We start from the raw sequence: 26175 nt of genomic DNA on the forward strand, positions 1-26175 counted from the left end.
AATCTGTTAGTCTTTAAGGTGCCACCAGACTCCTTGTTGTTTATGTTTTACCCCTTTGCCCACCCTCTATTTGTCATGTTTATTTAGACTGTAAGCTATTTGGGGCAGGTGCTGTCTGTCCCTTTGTATGTACCAAATACAATGGAGCCCCATTCTTTGTTTACAGCAGTAAACTTGTCTGATATAATTATGCTTCTGTAACTACCTGTGTGGACACTCTTATTCCAGAGTGGAGTGCCTTTTTCTCATTTCATTTGTCACTTTAATTTATAGTGCTTTTAATCTGGAAAAAAGGTACTCTTACTCCATAAGAAGTGTGTTCACATGGGTAGTTATGCTGGTATAACTGTAGCGTATAATTATATGAGTATAGTTATGCCTTTAAATTTCACCATGTAGGCATACCCTAAAGTCTGCAGTGTTGAGTAATATGGTCAGTCTTTATATGACTAACCTGAACCCTGTCATGGTTGTAGGATTAATTTTTCTTACTTTGCACTCCACGGCTAGTGCTATATTTAGGTTTGGCAGAATTCAATTTTTATAATATTGATGTTTATTTTTAAGTATTCTATTTTTATCATAACGTATACAGTTGTGGGAAATTTAATGATAGTAGATGTTCACATTCAAAAAGTTAGTTTTATAACTGTCAAAACACAAATTATCAACATCAGATGTCAGAATATACAAGGTAAATATTCTTTAATCAAACTCCAAATTAGCAAACATCATTTTTCTTATCTTGCCTATGTGTAAATTTCAGTTATAATTGATGGAAATATTTTTTCATGGACTTGTGTGTATATATGGGGAAATAAATGCTAGTAAACATCTATGGATAAAAATCTAAACCTTCCAGGCCGAGCTATATTTTAAGCTATCTATCATAACCATTTGAGATGTAAACCTTCTATACTTTATTAACTTCTCTGTGTAGCACATAGTTAACTCACTAGATACATCCTCTCAGTTTGACAGTGAACCATTGATAACTGCTCTTTGAGTATCGGGGGGAGGGATAGCTCAGTGGTTTGAGCATTGGCCTGCTAAACCCAGGGTTGTGACAGATAATGTAACACGGGTCTATTATTCCCTGGGTTCTCTTTGTTCCCCCTTTTAAAGATAAGTACTGTGTTAGCCCTTCTCTAGTGTTCTAGGACCTCCAGGATAAAGATAATTACTAATGGTTCTGAGATTGCTTCAGACTTGAATACATCTCACTTATCTAATATTCTTTAATCTGTTCTTTCCCTCTTTTGGCTTGTGTTCCTTTCCTTGTTGTTAATATTAATTGTTTTAAGTATCTGGTCACCATTAACATTTTCAGTGAAGACTGAAGCAAAATAGGTATTAAACACCTCAGCTTTCTTAACGTCATCAGTTATTAGCTCTCCTTCCCTGCTAAGTAGAGGATCTATACGTTCATTCATCTTTCTCTTGCTTGTAATGTATTTAAAGACCCTCTTCTTAATACCTTTTATGTCCTTTGAATGATTGTGAGGCAAAAACAGAGCATCCGTGTTTGTATTTGGGAGTAGCTGACCAACTTTTTTGTGGGACAACAGATAATTTTTTGCTGATCAAGCTTCCTGTCCCACTCTGCCTTTTTTGGCAAGGGATTGAGTTGCCAGAGTGTGGCATGATTTTTTTTGAAAAGTTTGAATTAAATACTTTTAATATTTTTTAAAGTTTAAAATGTATATAAAATTAAAAACAAAGGATATTATGAAACAGTTCCAGGCATGAAATCCCTATTGCCTGATTCTGGTCCTATATATTTATGTAAGTATATATGGCGGGAAGTAACTTCTATATTTTATAAATGTCAAATTGTTTTAAATTTAGACCAGATTCTTAGCAACTGTATATCAGGTTAGCTCCACTGAAATCAAGGGAAGCTACATTAAATGACAACAGCTGAAAATATGGAATAAGTTTCTAAATATTAAAAAAGTAACATTTTCTTAAGAAAGGACACCAGAAATATGTGGCATCCAGTATTGGAAACTATAATTTTATATAACAATCGGAATTGTCAGAAGAAAAAATGTTTGTTTAAAAGCAGGGTTCCATTGAGATGTTTGAATTCAAGATAAAATATTTTCTGTGAACTAAAGACAAAAGAATCAAATATATGTGTGCAAAATCAACTGAGCTTCATGTCTATGGGACTATTTTGGAGTGGGGGGAGGGGGTTGATGAAGGGGCACAGGATATGGTGCTTACAGCATGCTGATAAATCTAATCCAGCGTCCAGTGAAGTAAATGGAAATCTTCTCACTGACTTCAGTGAACGTTAGACTTGGCCTGGTCTCCATGTCACTTCCTTCCTTGCATCATCATCTGGGCAATATCCTTAAGATATTTTGTCGTTCAACTGTGCTTGTATCTTCCAGTGATTCTGAACATCGTGAAGTGTTTTAAAAAAAATCTGATGTGAATTAACCAGACTGTGGGTTTGTCTACCTGGGGACACTCAGGAAAATTAACCCAGATTAACTTTTAAAGTGGATTAGTTAAACCACATTAAACCCCAGTGTGGATGCTCTTATTTGGAATTTAAATGCCCTTAATTTGGTTTAGTTTAATTGACTGAATTAAAGCTAAACCAAATTAAGGCCACTTGAATTCTGAATAAGAGTATCCTCACAGGATTTTTATGTGGTTTAACTAATCCATTTTAAATTCACACCTTTCATTAATTCAGATTAATTTTCCTGAGTGTTCTCATATAGACAAGCCCTGAGTTAATGCAATATTTTAAAAAAATGGCTCTTGACTTTAACTTATTTTCAGTGATCTTATGTAGTGCAGCATCTCCCTCTTATGGACAAAACTAACATTAGAAATATTATTCTAGTTTATGAATAAGAAAAGAAATTAAACTTGCTTAGTAGAAAAACATTTATCCAAATACTGTAGAGGTGATGTTCAAATGTTCAAATTGTACTTCTGGAGCAATACAGAATTTCTGAATTCTTGATTGCACAGCTGTTTAACCACAAACATTACTGTGGAAATAGTTTCTATGGTTTATAGAATCATAGAAGATTAGAGTTGGAAGAGACCTGCTCAAAGCAGGACCAACTCCAGCTTGGCGATCCCCACAGCCATTTTGGAATTTGTCAATATAAACAGAAAAAATATTTTTAGGCACAGATGCAAGTATTAAGATCCAACTAGATTTTTATTCTGTATAGATGACAGCCCTGCGGGCTTCATTTTTCTAGGTTATTTTGGTGGTTAAAGTTAAATATAACTTGCAGTTGTGTGCCATGGTGGGCCAGAGTCTCTTCTGCACCCTTATGTTAGATGCAGGAGAGCATGAGTGGATCTGTTAGATAGTCAGTTATAGCTCCCTCCTTCTCTGCCCAGCCCTGGCTGCAGGTTACAGTAACCTCAGGGGCTGCTCTAAACTGTGCCTGCTGATAGGAGTTCCCAAGAGGTTCTCCGCCAGCTGGGGATTTCCAGAGCGAATTGTGCCCCTACTGGTGCTGTTCCTAGTCCCCTCCCTGTGCCTGAGGGCTGTGTAGTAGTTGGCATTGGTAGCTGTGTCTGCTGTGCAGACTCCTTAGCTGGCAGCTTGTGGCCAGTCTCCCTCCCTTTGTGCAGCCTGAACAGAGCAAACAGGGAAGATCATCTCCTGCCAATAACTGTATGTTGCCACATCAGACTGTAATTAGTGATTATGGGCCAAATCACCACCAAAGCAGCTTTGTCCCTTTATGGACAAAAAGTTGCCATTTACTAAATGGAATGTGTTTTTTCTTGGAAGAATCTAAGTGTGGTTGTTTTTTGTTTTGTAGGTTGCAGGACCAGCATGTGCTTCTAAGAGTTGAAGAGGTAAGCAGTTAATGAGCCAAAATTATTACTGAGAGAGGTTGTGTGGTTTCTAATTGATATACATTCAAGTTTTTTATGGAAGAAAATTTGTGTGTACACAGAATGAATTCTTCTGTTTTAAAAAAAAGTATTAAAAAATCAAACATTTAAAACACTTGTTTATAAATTCATTGAAGATTTAAAAGGTACAACTTTTTAATTTATAAAACCCAAAACAGATGTTTCAGTACAATAAAATGCTGAATCAGGACTGAAAATAAGAAACGTGAGCCTGAAATACCTGATACCTCTATCAAGTGAAACTGCATTTTAAAAATGTACTAGTTCACTTAGTCCTGATCCTGCAGATCAGTATTTATCTCATAAATAACTCTTATTCACACACTGACTATAATGAAATTACTTGTGAGAGCAAGGACTTCTTGTGTAAGAGAGGTTTGAAAGTTTGGGGCCCTAGTTTGGTACAGTATATTGCAGCAATTAGCATCAGTATGGTCAGTGCAAAGTATTTTGGAAGATTTAGTGGTAAACTTGTGACATAATAAATGGTTTTGGTTTTGTTTATGAACTAGAGGCCCCATCCTGCAACCTTTTCATCATAGAAATAAGACCTGTTAGCCTACTATAGTGGGTATAAATTGTACCCACCGTAGTAATATTTTAAGCCAGTTTGCATTCTAGTGACTTGTTTGAATATTTTTTTGTTTAAAAAACATTCACCTTTCAGGCTGGAATTTTCTAAGCAAGGTCTGTGGCTGAAGGTGAATATTTTCATTAGTGTTTGAGAAAAATCCCATTAGCAGTTCTTCTGGTACGGGAAAATAGACAAAATACTCTTTCAATTATCCCCCACCCCAATCTGTCCTTTTTGCTGTTCTTTTAATAGTAAGTCTCGAAACTTCAAAACCACTTAAATAGATATTAATAATAGATGTCCTACTCAATTGACGATAGTGTGGAAATTGCGAATCTTGCAATATTAGTCTTCGACTGCAATTTTGACAGCAGGAGTCGTGGCTATCAGCCCTGGGCAGCTAACAGCAGGAGTCCCCACTGTCAGCTTTTCCAAATTACTGCAAATAATAAGGGGCATTATTATTTTTCCGCAATTTTCCATGTCTTGCCCGCAACTCAGCTGCAATTATTTGACAATCGTCCTGCGATTCAAGTAGGGCCTTAGATATTAATTCAACTGAAATACATAAACTACCCTTATTTACACAGCAATACTTGGTTGTAGCTAGTTTATATTTTTTCCCAAAGTAATACAATAAAATGCCAACAATACTCACCCAAAGATCCAGAATATTCTGGTTTTCTGACTGAAATGGTATGTCATCCTTGGCTACAGCACCACACTTTCAAAATGTTGTTTTCTTGGTACCAAGCCCTACATCTCTCTTTTTTCCATCTGGCAGTATATTGGGAGTCAAGAATTTGGCAGAGGTCTTTCAGAAATATTATGTTATTATGTAATTAAAGGCTGTGTTGTAATATGCAAAGACTTGTATGCAACCTTAACTTTAGCTTTCCTGACTTCTGTGTGCTTAATTTTGTAATTTTAATGCTTTAACATAATTTTTAAAATAGAATCCTGTCAGTGGTGTTAATTATATGCAATGTGATTGTGTTAATTGTCCTTTTTAATTATATATATTTTTACCTTCCCTTTAAGAGCCAATTTAGCTAGAAGCACTCTTTTCAGATTAAGGTTTTGTTGAACATATTACTATAGAAATAAGTTTAAGACATTTTGGGAAAAAAATACAATTTTAGAGCTTTTTTCACTCATTGGAGCATTACAACTGAAATACAGTTGTGTACGTAGTCTGTGACATTAGAGGGTGCTGTTGGATTGCACTTCTCTATTTCAGGATTTTAACAAAACATGCTCTGTAGTCTATCATTTACAGTACTAAATGAGTGGTTTTACTGTACAGTTCAGGTATTCTAGATTAGTGACAGGAGAATTTGTTTTACAGTGCAAATCTTATTTGGCCTATTACAATGTTTAGCAATTGTACTAACTTACTGTAGTAAGACTGCATAGATCTGGAGTTTGGTGAGCTGGCTGACTAGAATAGCTGGAAGGTTGGTGCTGGTGTAGTGTAATGAAACGTATGAAACCATTTTCCTTTATTCTGTTGTGCAAAAGAGATGGAACACTTGGTTAAATCACTCAGTCTTGGGAAAAAATGGTCCCTTTGACAGTGGTTATTATCGTATTTATCCCATTATCGTAGTTGGTTTAACTTTGGTGGAAATGAGTAGAAGCAAGATATAGTAGTGGCTGAACATGCAAGTGAGAGTGAATCTTAGACTATCAATTTTACTGATTTGTGGAGATATATTACATATGTGCTCAATCAAACGGGAAGTGATATCCTTTTGCTACATAAATTTCCAATTCTATCTTGATATTGCATCTAATTCTCTTTTCTGATTTAGTGGTTCCATACGTTAGTTGAGAAAATAAGTGTTTGAGTCTTGAGAATTATCAGGATATAAAATTTGAACCCAACCTGCCTCAGAATTAAATCTTTCCAGGTGACTGTAGGAAGCATCCAGTAATTTCATACCTCTAATCTTCCCACTAATTTCAATATTTATCTTTCCATCATTCTATCTACTCTCACCTTCATTGTGAAAATAGAAGTTATTGAGGATTGCGTTCTATCTAGTATTCTAGCTTCCTGCATTCATTTTCTTGTTTGATCTTCAGCCCTAGATCTGTTTTCCCACTCAGTGAACACTGAACCCTCTCTGATCTTTTCATAATCAAATACCCTCTTTATGACCATCAAATCTTCTTTAACCGCCCACTCACCACTTAAGGGGGTTCCCTTTCCATTTCATTTTTCTTCAATTCCTTGTCCTACTCATCATCTTCTCTTCTGTTACCTAGTGCTTCCACTGCACATTCATCACCATGGACAACAGAGGTCTAATGGGAAGTTAGAACATCAGAAAGGGGAGCAATATTAAAGGGGTAACTTTTTAAAATCAGCTTTTCATTTATTTTATTTAAACTTATGTAAAACATAAACAAGTACCTCTTAAGGGCTCTGGCTGCCTTTACCATATAATTAGATTTAATACAAAAAAGAATCCATTCAACAACCTGCTCAGAACAAGAAAGAAAAGAGGGACCCTCTCTGTGAGCAAATACCAGCCTTCAACACACCCTTCCTTTGCAAGAACACTGAGAAAAGAGATGGGTTTTGCAGTGTATCACAGCCATTTTCCTCCCCAGGAACAATCTGTTGTTCCCTACCCAAGGATTGTTTTCTCTTTCTGTCCCACCTCTGCAAGGGTGGAGAGTCAGGGTCCCCTGTGGCAATACTCCAGTTTCCACAGTAGGGGGAGGGAGTGGATTTGCCTCCATAGCCACTGACTCTCGCCTCTGTGTGTTTGCACTTAAGCCAGTTTGGCACTCTCAACCTGTAGGGGAGTGGGCAGATTTTCTCCCTGCTTCCCCTCCCAACATGGGTCCATTTGTATTCTCTCACACACCTGGGCGGTGTCCTAAGGTCACCTCCTTGTCATTGGAAGAGGGAAGACATCTCCCACCTACTTTCCCAGCTAATTCATTTGTATTCTTACACCCTTCAGCTGCTCTGAGTGAACAGAATTGCCTGCGATTGCTCCAGTAGCAGGACTGGACCCTGGCTCAGACTTACAACATCATTCCCCAATAAAATATTAAATGGAATATCCTCTAATGTTTCCCCCACCATCATTCTCAAGCCTTCCTGGGTCTTTACAGAGATCAGGGCAAGACGCAAGACAAATAGCTTTACCCTTGGAACTTGTATCTATTTCTGGCTGCCTTCCAGAACCTGATTTGATTTCACCACATGGGGCTTGACTAGGGTCTGAGCAGTGCCTGTGTCTCTCCATTCCTAGAATGTCTCCCCATTAACTTTCACATGTTGTCCCCATTGGGGATCTGGTGTTTCTGTTCCCATTAGAGTGTCTGAGGAGTGAACTCAGCCCCATGTATGTTTTATGCCCCGGATGAGCTGACTAAGTCACACAGTTAACTCCATAAATTTGAGGTGTAGCCTGGATTGCTGATATGTTAGTCCATTGTGGTGCACTGTCAGCCACTTAATATGTGGTTCCTGAGCAGTTAGCTCACTTGTTCTTTGTTCCTTGATGGTTAAAACGCCTCAGATCTCTGGGATTTCTCTGAGGGGGTTAGCTTGGAGAAGTAGCTGCTTCCATTTTGGGATTAACCACTTTCCATTGCTGGGATGCACCTGCATGTCCCCCTCCTGGGTCCCATACTTGAGCACTTTTCTATTGGGCTTCCTCCCACAACCAGACCTACTGTCCCCATACTGCTCTGCCAGGCAGCTTGTGGCCCAGTGGCCTTTTGGCTTCTTATCCACTGCCCACATTTTAAAGTCAGGGAAAAACAGACCATAAAACTCTCACAATACAACCATTTCATACAACCCATCTAAAGTAGTGACTCACTACTTTTGCCCCATTTGTGGAGGTAGTCCCCAAGTCCATATAGAATCGTAGAACTGGAAGGGGCCTCAAGAGGTAATCTAGTCCAGTCCCCTGCACTCATGGCAGGACTAAGTATTATCTAGACCATACTTGACAGGTGTTTGTCTAATCTGCTCTTAAAACCTCCAATGATGGAGATTCCACAACCTCCCTGGGCCATTTATTCCAGGGCTTATCCACCCTGACAGGAAGTTTTTCCTAATGTCCAACCTAAACTGCCCTTGCTGCAATGTAAGCCCATTGCTTCTTGTCCTATTGTCAGAGGACAAAAACAATTTATCTCCATCTTCCTTTCAACAGCCTTTTATGTACTTGAAATCTGTTATCATGTCCCCTCTCAGTCTTCTCTTCTCCAGACTAAACAAACCCAATTTTTTCAGTCTTCTCTCCTAGGTCATGTTTTCTTAGACTTTTCATCATTTTTGTTGCTCTTCTCTGGACTTTCTACAGTTTGTCCACTTTTTTCCTGAAATGTGGTGCCCAGAACTGGACCCAATTAGCACAGAGTCGAGTGGAAGAACTACTTCTCGTGTCTTAGAATCATAGAATATCAGGGTTGGAAGGTATTGAAATTAAGCTGACTGGTCTGTAATTCCCCAGGTTGTCCTTATTTCCCTTTTTATAGATGGGCACTATATTTGCCCTTTTCCAGTCCTCTGGAATCTCTCCTGTCTTCCATGACTTTTCAAAGATTATCACTAATGGCTCAGATATCTCCTCAGTCAACTCCTTGAGTATTCTAGGATGTATTTCATCAGGCCCTGGTGACTTGAAAACATCTAACTTTTCTAAGTGTATGTCTACACTACGAGAGTAGTTCGATTTAACTTAAATTGAATATGTGGAATCGATATTGCAAAGTCGAACGTGTGTGTCCACACTAAGGACAGTAATTCGACTTTGTGAGTCCACAGTAACGGGGAAAGCGTCGACATTGGAAGCGGTGCACTGTGGGCAGCTATCCCACAGTTCCCGCAGTCCCCGCTGCCCATTGGAATTTTGGGTCGAGCCGCCAATGCCTTCTGGGTAAAAAAATGTGTCGAGGGTGCTTTTGGGTAACTGTCGTCATCCGTCCGTCACTACCGCCCTCCCTCCCTTCCTGAAAGCGCCGGCGGGAAATCAGTTCGCGCACTTTTCTGGTCAGTGACAGCGCGGACGCCACAGCACTGCGAGCATGGAGCCCACTGCGACCATCGCTGCAATTGTGTCCGTTGTCAATGCCTCGCAGCTTATCATCCACCTTTCCCAGAGGCAGATGCAGATAAATCAGGCGAGGAGGCTATGGCACCGCGGTGAGGGCCTGAAGTCTGAGAGTAGCACGGGACCCAGCGCCGAGGACATCACGGTGACAGTGGGTCATGTGGATGTTGTGGAACGGCGATTCTGGGCCCGGGAAACAAGCACGGACTGGTGGGACCGCATAGTGCTGCAGGTCTGGGATGAATCACAGTGGCTGCGAAACTTTCGCGTGCGGAAGGGGACTTTCCTGGAACTTTGTGAGTTGCTGTCCCCTGCCCTGAAGCGTAATGACACCCGGATGCGAGCAGCCCTGACTGTCCAGAAGCGAGTAGCCATAGCCCTCTGGAAGCTTGCAACGCCAGACAGCTACCGGTCAGTCGCGAACCACTTTGGCGTGGGCAAATCTACCGTGGGGGTTGTTGTGATGCAAGTAGCCAATGCAATCGTTGAGGTACTGCTCTCAAAGGTAGTGACCCTGGGAAACGCGCAGGCCATCATAGATGGCTTCGCCGCGATGGGATTCCCAAACTGCGGTGGGGCTATAGATGGAACTCACATCCCTATCCTGGGACCGGACCACCAGGCCAGCCAGTACATTAACAGAAAGGGCTACTTTTCAATGGTGCTGCAAACACTGGTGGACCATCGGGGACGTTTTACAAACATCAACGTCGGATGGCTGGGCAAGGTTCATGACGCTCGCGTTTTCAGGAACTCTGGTCTGTTTAGACGGCTGCAGGAAGGTATTTACTTCCCGGACCACAAAATAACTCTTGGGGATGTGGAGATGCCTACAGTCATCCTCGGGGACCCAGCCTACCCGCTAATGCCCTGGCTCATGAAGCCCTATACTGGCACCCTGGACACTGAAAAAGAACTGTTCAACTACCGGCTGAGCAAGTGCAGAATGGTGGTGGAGTGTGCTTTTGGCCGTCTCAAGAGGAGATGGAGAAGCTTACTGACTCGCTGTGATCTCAGCGAAACCAATATCCCCATTGTTATAGCAGTTTGCTGTGTGCTCCACAATCTCTGTGAGAGCAAGGGGGAGACCTTTATGGCGAGGTGGGAGGTTGAGGCAAATAGCCTGGCTTCTGATTATGCACAGCCAGACAGCCGGGCGATTAGAAGAACCCAGCGGGACGCGCTCTGCATCCGGGAGGCTCTGAAAACTAGGTTCCTGAGTGAGCAGGGTAACCTGTGACTTTTAAGTTTGTGTACAGAGAAGCTGAACCTGCCCCCGTTTCTTTACCCAGTCAATGTTGACTATCCTCTCCAGTTACATACCCCCTTCACCCCCTTCCAACACACCTTTAAAAATAAAATGACTTCTATTTAGTTAATGGACACCGTTTTCTTTATTACTGTTTTCGCGTGAATGTTTTAAACCTGGGACGCAGACTGTGGTGGGGAGCGGGTGTAGTGTACTGATGCAAATGACGCTTCTAAACTGCAGGAATGACAGGCTCCGCAGTGGTGGACTGGTTGTTTCAACGGAGCCTGCCAGCCCTCCTGATGGGGACTGCGTGTATGTGGTGGCTCTGTGACTTTGTGGCAGGGGGAGGAGGGTTACAGATCCCCTGCAGCGTGGCTCTGTGATCCAGGATAAGGGCCGCTGCGTAAGATCTGTAACTGCCCTCCCCCGCCACAAAGTCACAGAGCAACCCCCCACCCCCCCACAGAACATGAAAACCACCTCCCAGACTGACCAGGGTAACTAGTGACTGCACTGTGTGTGCGCCCTGCTGCTGTCCTGTCCAATTACCAACCCCCCTACCCCCCTTCAGACAGACTCTCCTCTAAAGAACATGATGGAAACAGTAATGAACAGAAACGTATTTTTTAATAACAACCACACATGAAACTGGGGGGTGAAACTTGGACGGGGGCTTGGGTGAGGCGGGAAGGAAAGGACTTTTCAAATTTTGGGGAATGAGAGCCTTCTGGTGCTTGAGCAGTCTGCAGGGGTGGAGTGAGAGTTTTCACGGACTCTGCCGCCCCTCCTTCTTTGGACTTTGGGTGAGGGGGGTATGGGACTTGGTGGCGGGGGAGGGCGGTTACTGATAGACTGCAGCGGGGCTCTGTCCTCCTGCCTCCGTTCCTGCGGAACATCAACAAGGCGCCGGAGCGTGTCCGTTTGCTCCCTCATAAGTCCAAGCAGCGTTTGAGTCGCCTGCTTGTCTTCCTGCCGCCACCTCTCCTCACGTTCCATGTGTGTCCGGTGCATTCGGGACAAGTTCTCCCTCCACTGGGTCTGCTGTGCTGCCTGGGCTTGGGAGCAGCCCATTAGTTCTGAGAACATGTCCTCCCGCGTCCTCTTCTTCCTCCGCCTAATCTGCGCTAGCCTCTGGGTGTGTGATGCCAGGCTGAGTTGGGAGACAGTCGCAGATGTGGCTGTGGGAATGGGAAAAAGGGAGTGAATTCCTCAGAAAGATAAATGTAGTTGTGAACAAAGAACATAGTCTTTCTCTGTGAACAAGACCATGCACTGCACCTATCACATGCATACTCAGGACAAGGTCGAATTTTCAGCCCTCGCATTCAGTGCCTGGGGTCTTGCACTGCCGATTTGAGAAACGGGGCAGGACACCGGAATTTGTGTAGCAGGCAGACATGGTAAGCCGTAGACTTGTGGCTGCTTAAAACTTTGATAGTAGCACTGGCCTCCTTTCACATTGAAAGCAATGCTAGTCCCTGCTGCCAGCAATCTGGCCAGCATCAACTCTGCCCCTGTCCCACCCCCTCGCGGCTGTCCCAGGGAAAGATCCCTGTATGCCGCCCCTCTCCCGCCTCCACTGCGTGGCTGTAAACCGGCGGTTACAGTTCTGTAAAGGAACGGGCAAGCAGTCCCAATACTAACATTCCCCTACCTAATTCAAAGCAGGTCACCATGAGCGACATCACCCTGATGAGGATCTCAGACAGAGATAAAGAAAGAATGCTCCGGGAAAGCCTGCAAAGACCAGGGCCGTATGCCGCCATGCTCTGCAGGGCAATGATCCCGGAGTACCTGATGGTCTCCTGGCGCGGAAACGTTTCATACCACGGAGGACCCAATAAGGCCGCTCTCCCCAGGAACCTGATGCAAAGGCTTTCCAATTACCTCCAGGAGAGCTTCGTGGAGATGTCCCAGGAGGATTTCTGCTCTATCCCCGGACATGTAGACCGCATTTTACTGTAGCTGCAGTGGCAGGGACTAAACAGTAGAGCGGCTTGGGCAGAACAATCATGCAAAACCGGAGATTGTTTGATTTGTTTTTAATAGTTGCACTGCCAGGGACTGAAACGTTAAGCGCCTAGGGCAAACTAATCATGAGAAACCCATTGTTGGTATTGTTAAAATTCCTGTTCTGTTAAAAATAAATGTTTAGAGGTTTAAAACACTTACTGGCTGATCCTTCCCCTGATTCTGTGTCCTGGTTAACGGCTGGGGACGGGTGGTAGGGGATCTCTGTGAGGGTGATGAAGAGATCCTGGCTGTCGGGGAAATCAGCGTTGCAAGTGCTGTCGACTGCCTCGTCCTCCTCATCTCCTTCCTCATCTTCCCCGTCTGCTAAGATGTCCGAGGAACCGGCCGTGGACAATATCCCATCCTCAGAGTCGACGGTCACTGGTGGGGTAGTGGTGGCGGCCGCACCTAGGATGGAATGCAGTGCCTCGTAGAAACGGGATGTCTGGGGCTGGGCTCCGGAGCGTCCGTTTGCCTCTTTGGTCTTCTGGTAGCCTTGTCTCAGCTCCTTGATTTTCACGCGGCACTGCGTTGCATCCCGGCTGTATCCTCTCTCTGCCATGGCTTTAGAGATCTTCTCATAGATCTTTGCATTCCGTCTTTTGGAGCGCAGCTCTGAAAGCACGGACTCATCGCACCACACAGTGATGAGATCCAAGACTTCCCGATCAGTCCATGCTGGGGCCCTCTTTCTAGTCTGCGATTGCACGGCCATCTCTGCTGGAGAGCTCTGCATCGTTGCCAGTGCTGCTGAGCTCGCCACGATGTCCAAACAGGAAATGAGATTCAAACTGCCCAGACAGGAAAAGGAATTCAAATTTTCCCGGGGCTTTTCCTGTGTGGCTGGTCAGAGCATCCGAGCTATTAGCGTCGATTTCCATCCACACCTAGCCTAATTCGATATGGCCATGTCGAATTTAGCGCTACTCCCCTCGTTGGGGAGGAGTACAGAAGTCGAATTTAAGAGACCTCTATATCGAACTAAATAGCATCGTGGTGTGGATGGGTGCAGGGTTTATTCGATGTAACGGCGCTAAATTCGACATAAACGCCTAGTGTAGACCAGGCCTAAGTAATTTTTAACCTGTTCTTTCCCTATTTTAGCCTCTGATCCTACCTCATTTTCTCTGGCATTCACTATGTTAGATGTCCAATCGTTACTAACCTTTTTGGTGAAAACTGAAACAAAAACGTCATTGAGCACTTCTGCCATTTTCACATTTTCTGTTATTTCTCTTCCCCTCTCCCCCATTGAGTAACAGGCCTACCCCGTTGTTGGTCTTCTTCTTGCTTCTAATGTTTTTGTAGAATGTTTTCTTGTTACTTTTTATGTCTCTAGCTAGTTTAATGTCATTTTGTGCCTCGGCCTTTCTAATTTTGCCCCTACATATTTGTGTTATTTGTTTATATTCATCCTTTGTAATTTGACCTGCTTTCCACTTTCTATAGGACTCTCTTTTGAGTTTCAGATCATTGAAGATTTCCTGTTTAAGCCAGGGTGGTCTCTTGCCATATAACTTTCCTACACATTGGGATAGTTTGCTCTTGTGCTCTTAATAATGTCTCTTTGAAAAACTGCCCATTCTCTTGAACTGTTTCCCCCCTTAGACTTGCTTCCCATGGGATCTTACCTACCAACTCCCTGAGTTTGCTAAAGTTTGTCTTTTTGAAATCCATTATCTTTATTGTGTTGTTTTCCCTCCTACCATTCCTTAGAATCATGAACTTTACCATTTCATGATCACTTTCACCCAAGCTGCCTTCCACTTTCAAATTCTCAACCAGTTCTTCCCTATTTTTCAAAATCAAATCTAGATATAAATCATCCTCTTATTCTTCTGAACCTCTCCCCCCTCAAAAAGCCCCTTTTTTTTAAGCCTCTGGAGTCAGTTAACATTTAAGGAACAAGGCCATTTTATATTGGCACATATTAAATTGATTGATAACTGGTTAACTGATAAGTCTGCTAGTGTAATTGTAAATGGGGAAACATCACTGAGCGGAATGTTTGTAATGAGGTCCTACAGGGACAGGTTCTTGGCCATACGCCATTCAATATTTTTGTCAATATATGGAGGAAAACATGAAATTGTTTTTGTTAGTTTGCAGATGACACAGATTGGGGAGTGGTCAGCAATGAAGAGAACAAGTCACCTATAGAGTGGGTGCAATATGCATTTCAGTTTGGCCAAATGTAAGATAATATATAACAAAACAAAATGTAGACCATACTTACAGGATGGGAGATTATATCCTGGAAAGCAGTGACTATGAAAAAGCATGGAGTCATAGTGGATAATCAGCTGAACATGAGCCCATAGAATGATGATGTGGCTAAAAGGGCTTGTGGGATTTGTCTGGCTATACCGGAAGAAGGACAGGCTGGATATGGTTTAATTAGGCTCCACCTTTATTATTAGATGTCTGGGACTACTCGGCAGATAAGTGTACAGGACAGGTAACTCCATCATTTCAAAATCGACCTGGAGGATTCCATCAGCTCCCCCGCCCTCAGCCAACCTGCTGCTAGGACCTTGCCATCTCCCCACTCCCTTGAATGAGAGTTGAGGTCGCGTATAAAGGTGCCAGTCATAGGCACCCTAAACCCCCCGTGTTCTGCTCCTTTAACAAATACCTCATTTAAATCCTTTACCAAACCATTTGTCTGATCACTGTATCCCCTCCTTATGGAGTACCTGCACAGGACATCCACCCCACATTTACACAATGAGTTGTGATATCATAGCCTAACTCCTGTTCCCTACTCACCCTAACAAAGCCCCCACCCTTCAACCCGCTGCGGGGAACGTGAAAACCACCCCAAGTCCCCCTTGGCCAATCTGGTGGTGAGGGAAAAATTCCTTCCCAGCCTGCGTGAGAAAGGAGCAGCTTGTAGAAGGCCCACAGTGGGGCCTGACCAAATCTGGTATTTGGCTATTTCCAAGGGTGGGAGGGTGGGTGCTGCTCGGCTTCTCCTAACAGCCTTGTCCTTTATCAGCTCCCTTCCCTTCCAGTCCCTGGGGGATGAGACAGCATCACCATGCTGATCCTCTCTATTCCACTCCCCACCCTAAAGCAGTATATCCCTTCCCCTAGCAAGCCAGACAAGGGCATGTCTGCTTAAGGTGCGGTGCAGTCACTTTGGTTGTATATGTGGGGTGGAGGGGAGACAGACATTGATCTCTCACTGCATTTGAGAAGGCTTGTGACTTGAATCAGGTTTTCTCTGCAGATCAGCTCCATTTTCAAGGAATATTGAGTAGGAGTAAGGAGGATTTATTATCTCTGTTTTGTACTGGTCAAACCACTACTGGAATACTGTGTTCAGTTCTGGTGTTCTCAATTCAAAAAGGATGTTCAAATATTGGCAAAGGTCCAGAGAATAGCCACAAGAAAGATCAAAGGAAAGAAAAAAATATCCTATAGTGAGAGATTCCAGGAGCTCGATTTACTTATCTTGTCAAAGAGAAGATTAAGGTGTGACTTGAGCATAGTCTAGATGTATCTACGTGAGTGCCAGAAATGTGATGACTGTCTTCAGTCTAGCACAGTGGTTTTCAACTTTTCTTCATTTGTGGACCCCTAAAACATTTCGAATGAAGGTGCGAACCCCTTTGAAAATCTTAGGCATTGTCTGCGGATCCCAGGGTTCCACGGCCCACAGGTTGAAAACCACTGTTCTGTGGTAACAACAACCTTCCGCGGGCCCCTGACACATAGTCTGCAGGCCCTCAAGGGTCCTTGGACCACAGGTTGAAAGCCACTGGTCTAGTGGACAAAGGTATAACAAGATCCAATGGTGGGAAGTAGAAACAGGGCAAATTCAGACTGGAAATAACGTGCAAATTTTTAACAGCGAGGGGAATTAACCACTGGAATGAATTACCAAGGGTTCTGGTGGAATCTCCATCACTTGCAGTTTCAAAATTAATATTGGATTTTTTTTCTAAAAGATATTCTCTAGTTCAAACAGGAATTAATTCAGGGATGTCCTACAGCCTATTTATGCAGGAAGTTAGACTAGATGACTGCAGTGGCCCATTTTGGCCTTAAAATCTATGAATAAAATCTATATTAGAATCATAGAATATTAGGGTTGAAAGAAACCTCAGGAGGTCATCTAGTCCAGTCCCTTGCTCAAAGCAGGATCAACACCAACTAAATCATCCCAGCCAGGGCTTTGTCAAGCCAGGCCTTAAAAACCTCTAAGGATGGAGATTCTACTAGGTAACCCATTCTAGTGCTTCACCACCCTCCTAGTGAAATAGTGTTTCCTAATATTCAACCTAGACCTCCCCCACTGCAACTTGAAACCATTGCTTCTTGTTCTGTCATCTGCCACCACTGAGAACAGCATATTGCTCATAATTTCCACAGTCTGTACCTTCCATTTGGTTATAGGCCCCTGTGGTTTTTCCTACCAGTAATGGGATTAGAAGAGGGAGCCAATCTGCAAAGAAAATCTGATTCAAATGAAAAGCCTTCTCAAGCCTCTTATCAAAGGTGATGTGATGGGCTTTAATACCCTCCTTCCTTAAATTGGGACATCAATTTAGCACCTGTGCTCCCTGTGGAGTTGTCATTCTGTGTTCCATCCCCAGTTATTGGGCCACCCAATCTCTGGCTTCTGTGGCTCCAAGTTCAGTTCATGCTGGCACTCCTCATGCTTTCATTGCTTCTCCTGCTCCGCTGTCTCTCCTGCTCCTGCTAACCTGTTTCTCAGGTGCAACTTTTCTTTCTCAAACTGCAGCTTTTTCTGCTCCAGCTTCAGCTTCTGCCACTACAGATTTTGCTAATTTTGGGGAACCAGGCCTGGATGTGGAGGTCAGTCTTTCCTCTGGTTGCGGTTTACACTCTTATCATCCTTCCTGCCTCCCTCTGGGAACTCATCGTCTTCTCAGCCTTCCTGTCATTGTGGCCTCTATCTCCTTGGACACCTGCATGGCCTGCAAGAAAACTGGAAATCTCATCTAGGTCCTGGTCTGGGGCTTGTACCCCATTCTGCCTCTGGTCATCTACACGCAGCAAACACACCCTTTCTGTCTTTTCATGATCAGCTGTTGGCAGATTCTTCTACAAGCACAAGCTAATCTTTTTAGGGACCTTGTAATTCATATTGCTATCTCTGTCTTATGAACAGACTAAAAGATCCACTTTCTGTTTTCAGTTTGAGCAGTGGTTTACTGCCTTGCAAAAGCCTCCTTTTAAAAAGCTTTACCCATCATCACACTTATTCCACAACACTGCCATCAATAAGTTACAGTCTGGCCCAGTACCACCTTCTGGATGGACAAAACTCTGTTGTGATTGGATCCAATGCCTGAATCCCATGTGCTTTTAAGCCCCCTGGGTCTTGGTAGTGATTAATCACTGATCCTCATTCTGGGGCTCTCTGGTACAGTCCCGGTTTCTTGGACAGTGGGACTCCAGAGTCCAGACACCTAGACCTTGGAACCAGTGTCACAGTCCTCCTGAGCCCCCAGTTGCTTGTTCACCCCCAAAGTCCATCTGATATCCTAGTTACACCCTTCAGGGACAAGATGGCAGTAAAGCAAGGAACAAAGGTTTAGCAAAGGAATTTCTTAACCACAAACACTTTACTCTTAAAGCACAAGAGAGTTACAGATCTATGGAAAAGTCCTGACAGTCTGATCTCACCTTGTCTGAGAATCCTGGTTCTGGTCAATGTCTTTAGGCAAGGCAGAGTCACTCCTGGCTTCTCTTCTCTCCAGCCTGGTCTGCTTCCACATGCTGATGAAATGGCACCTTCCTTTCAAAATAGCCTGTCTAATTTCTGTTTATGCGCTTTGGCTAGGGTTGAGGTGTGCTCCAGCTCCATGTGCGCCTCCATCAGCTTCTGTGTAGAGTCCATTGTCCCAAGGAATTGCAATGGTCGTTGAGCCATTCAAAGGCAATGGCACTGCTAGGAGAACACTGAGTGTTCCAGTAGAAAAGAGTCATTCATTGTTGATGGTCCTTGATAGCTATGTCATTGTTGTACTCTTCAAGGTGTCCCATCCCCTACCCTGAGCACACAACATCCAGAATAGACCCTGTCAAGATTTGACTGGCTTTCAACACCACCTGGATGTCTTAACCTAAGATGGAGGTTACAGTGCAAGGTGAAGGGTATAATTGAAAATGGCATTCACCAAACAGTTTGTGACAGACATAACCCACAATCTGTCACAGACTGTTTCCCCGAGGTCAGTGGATTTGGACTGTTTTGGACAAAGGAGAATGTGGAATGAATTTCAGTGTTCAGGTCCCAAAGAGAATGGCCTGCCAGCACCTCTCTCCTAAACTGTAGGAGATTGAACACCTCTACTAAAGCTAACCGCCACAGTGTTGCAGCAGCGGAGAGAGGCAGTCTGTGTTAGGCAGATTCCAAGCCATTTAGGGTTTTATAAGTAAAAAGACCTAAACTCTACCTGAAAAACAATAGTCAGCAAGGTGAGTTCTGGGTTGTTTTTCTCACCTAAGAAGAAAGTAATTCAGAAACTGCCAGAATGCACATAGAACAGTCAATTGTCAAGGGACCCAAGTCAGTCCCTTATTAAGATAACTGTCCTGGCAAACTTTCATGTGTTATCAGCTCTGTACGGGCAGAGGGTGGGGGGGGGCAATGAAATCTGGGTGGTGAACTAGGGAAAAAGTGAGGGTGGTCTAGTGGATTGGACACTGGACTGGGATTTGGGGGACCTGGATTCTACTTCTAGCTCAGTCACTGACGTTCTGTGTGAACTTACACAAGTTACTTTACCACTCTGTGGTTCTTTTCTCCTCCCAGGCTTTGTCTTGTCTCAGTTGGGACCTTGAGGTGCTACTGTAACACAAATAGATAAGGGGAAGTAATGAGAGAGGATGGGAAGAGATCTGGGAAAACTGATAGAGAAGAGGAGACAGGTGTAATAGGAGGGATTATTTGACATGCACGTAAGAGGATTGTGTAGTCAGACTTTATCAATATCAGTATTTGACCCCATCCTGATTATCTGTGTGTTTTGTCATTCTCTGCTCTTCTGCATACTAACCCACATGCCTTGTTTATGATGTGTGTAATTGCCAATCCAGGGAAGAGAGAAGTAAACTGGATGATATAGGACTATATAAACCTCATTAATGCTATAAGATGAAGAGCTGGCTGAGTGTTTAAATCCTTCTGTCCTGAGGCATTTGTCATTCTCTTTAGGTGACATGCTTAGCTAGTGGTCTCTAAGAAGTCTCTCACGAGCCAGGCAATACTCCGGCTGTGAAGCATTCCAACCTGCTCCCCAACTATTCCCCCCCATTCTTGAGTTGCACCTAAAATCAATGAATGGCACTACTGTGGGGTCAGGGTTCTCCACTTATCTGTTTCAAGTCTGTACTTCAAATACTGTGTTAAGCTTAAGTAAAACAAATTCATATTTTTCAAACAATACCTGCTGAAATATTGTGGAACCGTAGCTCTAGCACCTCCTATTCTATTTGATATCACGGAAGTTTTACACATTCTGCTTTGGCCCCAGAGGCACCCTACCAAATTTCAGCCCCAAAAGAATTTATTTGAATATTTGAGAAAGTGTGAACAAAGAGGCTTATAATGGTAACTGAGATAAAAACTTAATTTACCTTATGTAATGGCATAAGCAAAAATAAAACTTTTGTCTAACTGGAAACTGGAGATAAGAAAATGTTGTACAAGTACTTTCATTGGAATTTAGAAACTTGATGTATACTGTTAAGCAAAACAAATAGAGTTTAATTTATGTTATATACTTAATATTTAAACTGAAGTTAATCTTAGTATAAAGTGACATCTGAAGCAGTAAATCTTATGTATCTTATTACAAATCTCTTGATCTTGTGAACTGTACATAGGGCCTGTTCCTCTTCTTCGAGTGCTTGCTCATGTCGATTCCAATTTGGTGTGTGCGCACCATGTGCACAGTCATTGGAAGGTTTTACCCCTAGCGCCCTCGTCAGGTCGGCTGTGGAGCCCCCTAGAGTGACGCTTTCATGGCGGTGAATATAGGGCCCTGCCAACCCACCGCCTCTTCAGTTCCTTCTCACCGCCAGTGACGGTCATTGGAACTGTGGTCGCTTGCCTTAGCAAGTTCTTCCCCTAGTGATTGTAAATTGAGCTTTCTGTAAATAGTTTAGTTAGTGTAAGTTACTTAGTTAGCTAGGAGTGGGGGGTCTTCCTCCACCCCAATTTGTCTCCCCTCATGGGGTTTGGAGCATGCCTTGATTCCAAGGGTTTAAAGCCTGCGGAACCTGCCACAAGCCCATGCTAATGGGCGATCCCCACGACTCTTGCCTCAAGTGTCTGGGGGAGGTGCATCAAACAGATCGGTGCAAGATCTGTAAAGGGTTCCACCCACAGACCAAAAAAAATGGGACTTCAGGCTGAAGCAGATCCTGATGGAAACAGCCCTCCGTCCCCAGATGGCTCCGGGCTGGCAGGAGCTGGCACTGAGCACCTCTGTGCAGAGCGCTCCGGCCTCCGTTCGAGAAACAGGGCTGAGGAAGGACTCTGGCCATAGAGATCCTCAGCACCGACACTCCCCAGTGCTGAAGGATGCGTAGACAGCATGGCATTGCTCGCATTATCTGCCGCTGCATAAGTGGCACCAGAAGGCGGACAGAGGGTGTTTTTCCCACATCTAGAGCGGCTGGGTTGGACAGCGCCACAGGGGTGCGGGCCATGCATGGGCACACGGCGCCGGTCTTGTAGGAATCGGCTCCATCGACTTTGGACCCACAAGGGGATCTGTCGAGTCCAGTGCCATTGGACTCCCCTGCTAGAGAGTGCCAGGTGGAGACGCTGGAACTGCCTTCCACCCCGGATACGTTTGAAGTGGCCAGGGACTTGATTGCCATGATGGCTCCACAGTCCCGTCAGCAGGGATAAACCTCTGGCGCTGCAATGCGCAGCACCCTCCAGAGGAAAGCCTGCAGTTATGAGATGCTGCTCGCCATCCCTGCGGCACCGTCCCTGCGGCATCGTTCCCCGACACCGCCCTAGCGGCACCTTTCCCCGTGGCAGTGTTCTCCAGCACTGTCTCACTCGGCACCACCGTGGTCTTCATGCTCTATGTCCCAGTCATCGGACTCAGAGATGGAGTCCTACTGTTTGCAGCGCAGCCAGCACTGATCAGACCGGCGCAGACACAGGCAGGAGGCGAGGAGGTGCCGTGGCAGGGGCCCATGCAATGGCCATTCTGGATCCCCATGAGCCTACCATCAGGCCCAGGGCAAGCACTCCAGGGTTTCCCAGTTTGAGGTATTGGAAGGACATGTGCCCCTGCCAGCCAGGAACCATCCCACCCCTCGGGGCTCTGGAACTGCTTTGGTGAATGGCATGGAGCCATGTCCAGGTCCTGCGTCCACGACCGGCACCGAGGCCACGGTCAGCACCAAGAAGCACATCACCAAGCAGGATGAGTCCAGGGAGCGGAGGGCCAAGAGGGCCTGGTACTGCCTCTAGCTTCGTTGTTGTCCTCATTGGACGAAACAGTAGCGGGGTCTTCATCCTCCGGGCTACCCCCGGTCGATAGTAGAGCGCATCAAGCACAGGTGCCGACTTTCCAAAGTGCCAGGGGGTGTTTAAACCCCTGGCTCTGCCACGGGCTCTGCCCCCACTCCACCCCTTCCCCCAAGGCCCCACGCCACCTCTTCCTGTCCCCCCTCCACCCCCGCCCACCTCTTTCCTCTCAGTTCCCCTCCACTAATCCCCAAAGCCAAAGGGCGTCTCAGACTCATCCTCTATCTGCGAGGTCTCAACAGATTCATAAAGAAGTTGAGGTTCCGCATGGTCTCTCTAAATGCAATCATTCTGCCTCTGGATCTGGGGGACTGATCCCTGCCCTCGACCTCAAGAATGCGTACTTCCACATGTCTCTAATTCCAGCCCACAGATGTTTTCTCAGGTTTGTGGTCAACCACAACCAGTACCAATTTACGGTCCTCTCTTTTGGTCTGTCAGCGGCCCCTCAAGTGTTTAGCAAATGCATCGCAGGTGCAGGTATTTCCGTATCTCGGTGACTGGCTGCTCAGGGGCCGATCAAGGAAGCAAGTGGAGCTCCATGTCAACTTGGTAAGATCTACCTTTGACAGGCTGAGTCTTCTTCTCAACGAGTACAAGTCAACTCTATCCCCTGCGCAGAGGATACAGTTTATTGGAGCAGTGCTAGACCTGGGTCAAAATGACAGACAGACATACAAAGCTTCAAGCAGTACCCCACCACCACAGCGAGGAATTGCTTGAAGCTCCTTGGTCACATGGCAGCGCGTATGTATGTGGTACAGCGCGTGAGGTTGAGGCTCAGACCTCTCCAGACCTGGCTGGCATCAGCCTGTCGGCCAGGGTGCAACAGTTTGGACAAGGTGGTCACCATCCCGGTGTCAGTTCTTGAATCTTTCCACTGGTGGCTCAACCCACAGAAGGTATGCGTGGGTGTCCCCTTTGCCAAGGCCCAGCCCACCCTGTCCCTGGTGACAGATGCGTCAGCATTGGGGTGGGGTGCTCACCTGGGAGACCTTCAGACCCAAGGTTTCTGGTCACAAGACAAGCTCTCACTCCACATCAATGTCAAGGAGCTGAGAGCAGTCCACCTGGCATTCCAGACCTTCCAGGCCCACTTGCAAGGGAAATGTGCAGAGGGACTTCTGCATAGCCCATTCAATTCACCTGGAAGCATCCTACCTCCCAGGTTCTCGGAACGAGTTGGTGGACTATCTCAGCAGATCCTTTCACAATCATGAGTGGTCTATTTGCCCGAATGTGGTGAACAACATTTTCCAAAGTTGGGGAGTTCCCCAAATCGACTTATTCGCCACAAAGAGCAACAGAAAATGCCTCCAGTTCTGTTCCTTCCAGAATCATAGTCTGGGTTCCCTTGTGGACGTGTTCCTCCTCCCTTCCCGCCATTTCCATTCATCCACAAGATTCTGCTCAAGGTCTGCAGGGAAAGGGCTGCGGTCATTCTGATAGCACCAGCCTGGCCCCGCCAGCACTGGTATGCCATGCTTTTGGAGCTATTGATGATCACCCCAATCTCATTGCCCCTGCTTCCATACCTGATCACCCAAGAGCACGGCCGCCTCCGTCATCCCAGCCTCGACTCTCTTCACCTCACCGCTTGCAAGTTTCATGGTTAATACCGACGGAGCTAATGTGCTCTGAGGCCGTTAGGGAGGTCGTACTTGGCAGTAGGAAACCCTCCACCAGGGCCACCCACCTAGCCAAGTGGAAAAGATTCTCAACATGGTGTTCTCAAGTTCACACACTCCTGATGCAGGCACCTATACCTTTCATCTTAGATTACCTACTACATTTGAAATAAAAGGGCCTCTTGGTATCATCTCTCAAGGTGCATCTGGCAGTCATTTTGGCATTCCATCCGGGAGCGGCCGGCCGTTCAGTCTTCACCAACCTGATGGTCAGTCGTTTTCTGAAGGGTCTTGTCAGACTATACCTGCAGGTTAGACAACCGATCCCGATTTGGGACTGTAATCTGTTCCTGTCCAGACTAATGCCTCCCCTTCCCCTACCCCCCCAAGCCCCTAGTGACTTCTTCATTGCTCCACCTATCATGGCAAGTGGCATTCCTGGTCGCCATAACAGCAGCCAGGAGAGTGTCTGAGCTTAGGACCCTAACCCCCAACCCTCCTTATACCGTTTTTTATAAGGACGAGGTGCAAATTAGGCCTCATTCAGCCTTCCTTCCAAAGGTTGTCTTCAATTCCATGCACATTTTTCTACCGGTCTTTTACCATAAGCCTCACAAGGATAGTCGGGAACAAAGACTACACTCCTTGGACGTTTGATGACCACTGGTCTTTTATATTGAATGCACGAAGACGTTCCGTAAGTCGAACCAGTTGTTTGTGGCGGTTGCAGATAGAATGAAAGGCCTCCTGTTGTCATCACAGAGAATTTCATTGTGGAGCATGTCATGTATCCAAGCATGCTACGATCTGGCAAAAGTACTGGCCTCTGCACTAACAGCATATTCCACAAGAGCGCAGGCCTCCTCGGCAGCGTTCCTGGTCCAGGTACTGATTCAGAAGATCTGCAGGGCTGTGACATGGTCCTCAGTACACTCTTTCACCTCTCACTATGCTATTACCCAGCCTGCCAGGGACGATGTGGTATTCGGCAGAGTGGTGCTCCAATCTGTAATTCGACCCCACCTGCTAGTTAGGGCTTGGGAATCACCTAATTGGAATTGACATGAGCAAGCACTTGAAGAAGAAAAAAATGGTTACTCACCTCTCGTAACTCTTGTTCCTCAAGATGTGTTGCTCATGTCCATTCCAAGGTCCACCCACCTTCCCCTCTGTCGGAGTAGCCAGCAAGAAGGAACTGAAGAGGTGGCAGGTTGGCAGGGTCCTATATTCGCTGCCATGAGGGCACCACTCCAAGGGGCTCCACAGCCAACCCGATGGGTGCTGCTAGGGGAAAAACCTTTCGATGACTGTGCATGTGGTGTGCACACACCGAATTGGAATGGACATGGGCAACACATCTCGAAGAACAACAGTTACGAGAAGGTGAGTGTTTTTTTTTTCCTCACCTTCTCCTAAGCCAAAATGAGGCAATGTAAATGTACCCCGGAGACAGGTGGTAGTAAAGATACACATTTAGGAAATAACCTAAATTATGGGAACTCTTTTGAGAAATGGATCTGAAATAAATTAACACACAACAAGAGAGCTGATGAACCATTAGATGTAATCTGCAGTTCATGGCACACAAATTTAACATAATTAGAGTATTGTTTGCTTTGCCATGCTGATAGATTTTTAAATTACTCAGACTTCCAATAAAGGAAAAAAACATGGCATTTATGTTGGGAAGATTTACTGTGTGTTCTTCCTCCTCAAATAATGCAGGTCAATAAAGGACCAGGTTGTCAGTTGGGGAAGCCAGTGGAATGATGTCCATTTACACCTATTGAGACTCCGGCCCAACATATACATTTATGGGTTAGGGAAGAAAAAACAGTGAGCCATATTCTGATCTTAGTTACACTCGTGTAAATCCAGACTAACTTCAGTGTTACTGCAAATGATGTAAGAATCTAACCCAATAATCTTGATACTGACAGTAAAATGAAAACCAATTTAGAACCAAGGATTGTAATATATGTCCTTGCTGCTGCTTCTTAGCATATGTGCAACATGCCTCAGGTGCACATGATCAGGATTCATCACTGAATTTGGTCCGCTGGTTGGATCATTAGCTTTCCCAGCACAGGCTGGGTACTGATGCGGAGATGCTGATCCATGCCCCGCTGTGTTCTTGCTTCAGGAGGTAGCCGTGTTAGTCTGTATCTACAAAAACAACAAGGAGT

At 45.0% G+C, this 26175-nt stretch overlaps 1 protein-coding gene across 6 annotated transcripts in view; it reads left to right on the forward strand.

The window, feature by feature from the left end:
- Positions 1-26175, forward strand: part of ADARB1 (adenosine deaminase RNA specific B1) — a 264078-nt gene that overhangs the window by 70191 nt on the left and 167712 nt on the right. For all 6 annotated transcript variants that reach the window (XM_024201218.2, XM_024201220.2, XM_024201217.2 and 3 more), the window contains one exon: positions 3810-3846. The gene's annotated coding sequence lies outside the window, so the exon portion shown is untranslated. The remainder of the gene's footprint in view (positions 1-3809; positions 3847-26175) is intronic.

This window comes from Terrapene carolina, unplaced genomic scaffold (assembly GCF_002925995.2).
Source record: "Terrapene carolina triunguis isolate 2854851 unplaced genomic scaffold, T_m_triunguis-2.0 Scaffold391, whole genome shotgun sequence".
NCBI lineage: Eukaryota > Metazoa > Chordata > Testudines > Emydidae > Terrapene > Terrapene triunguis.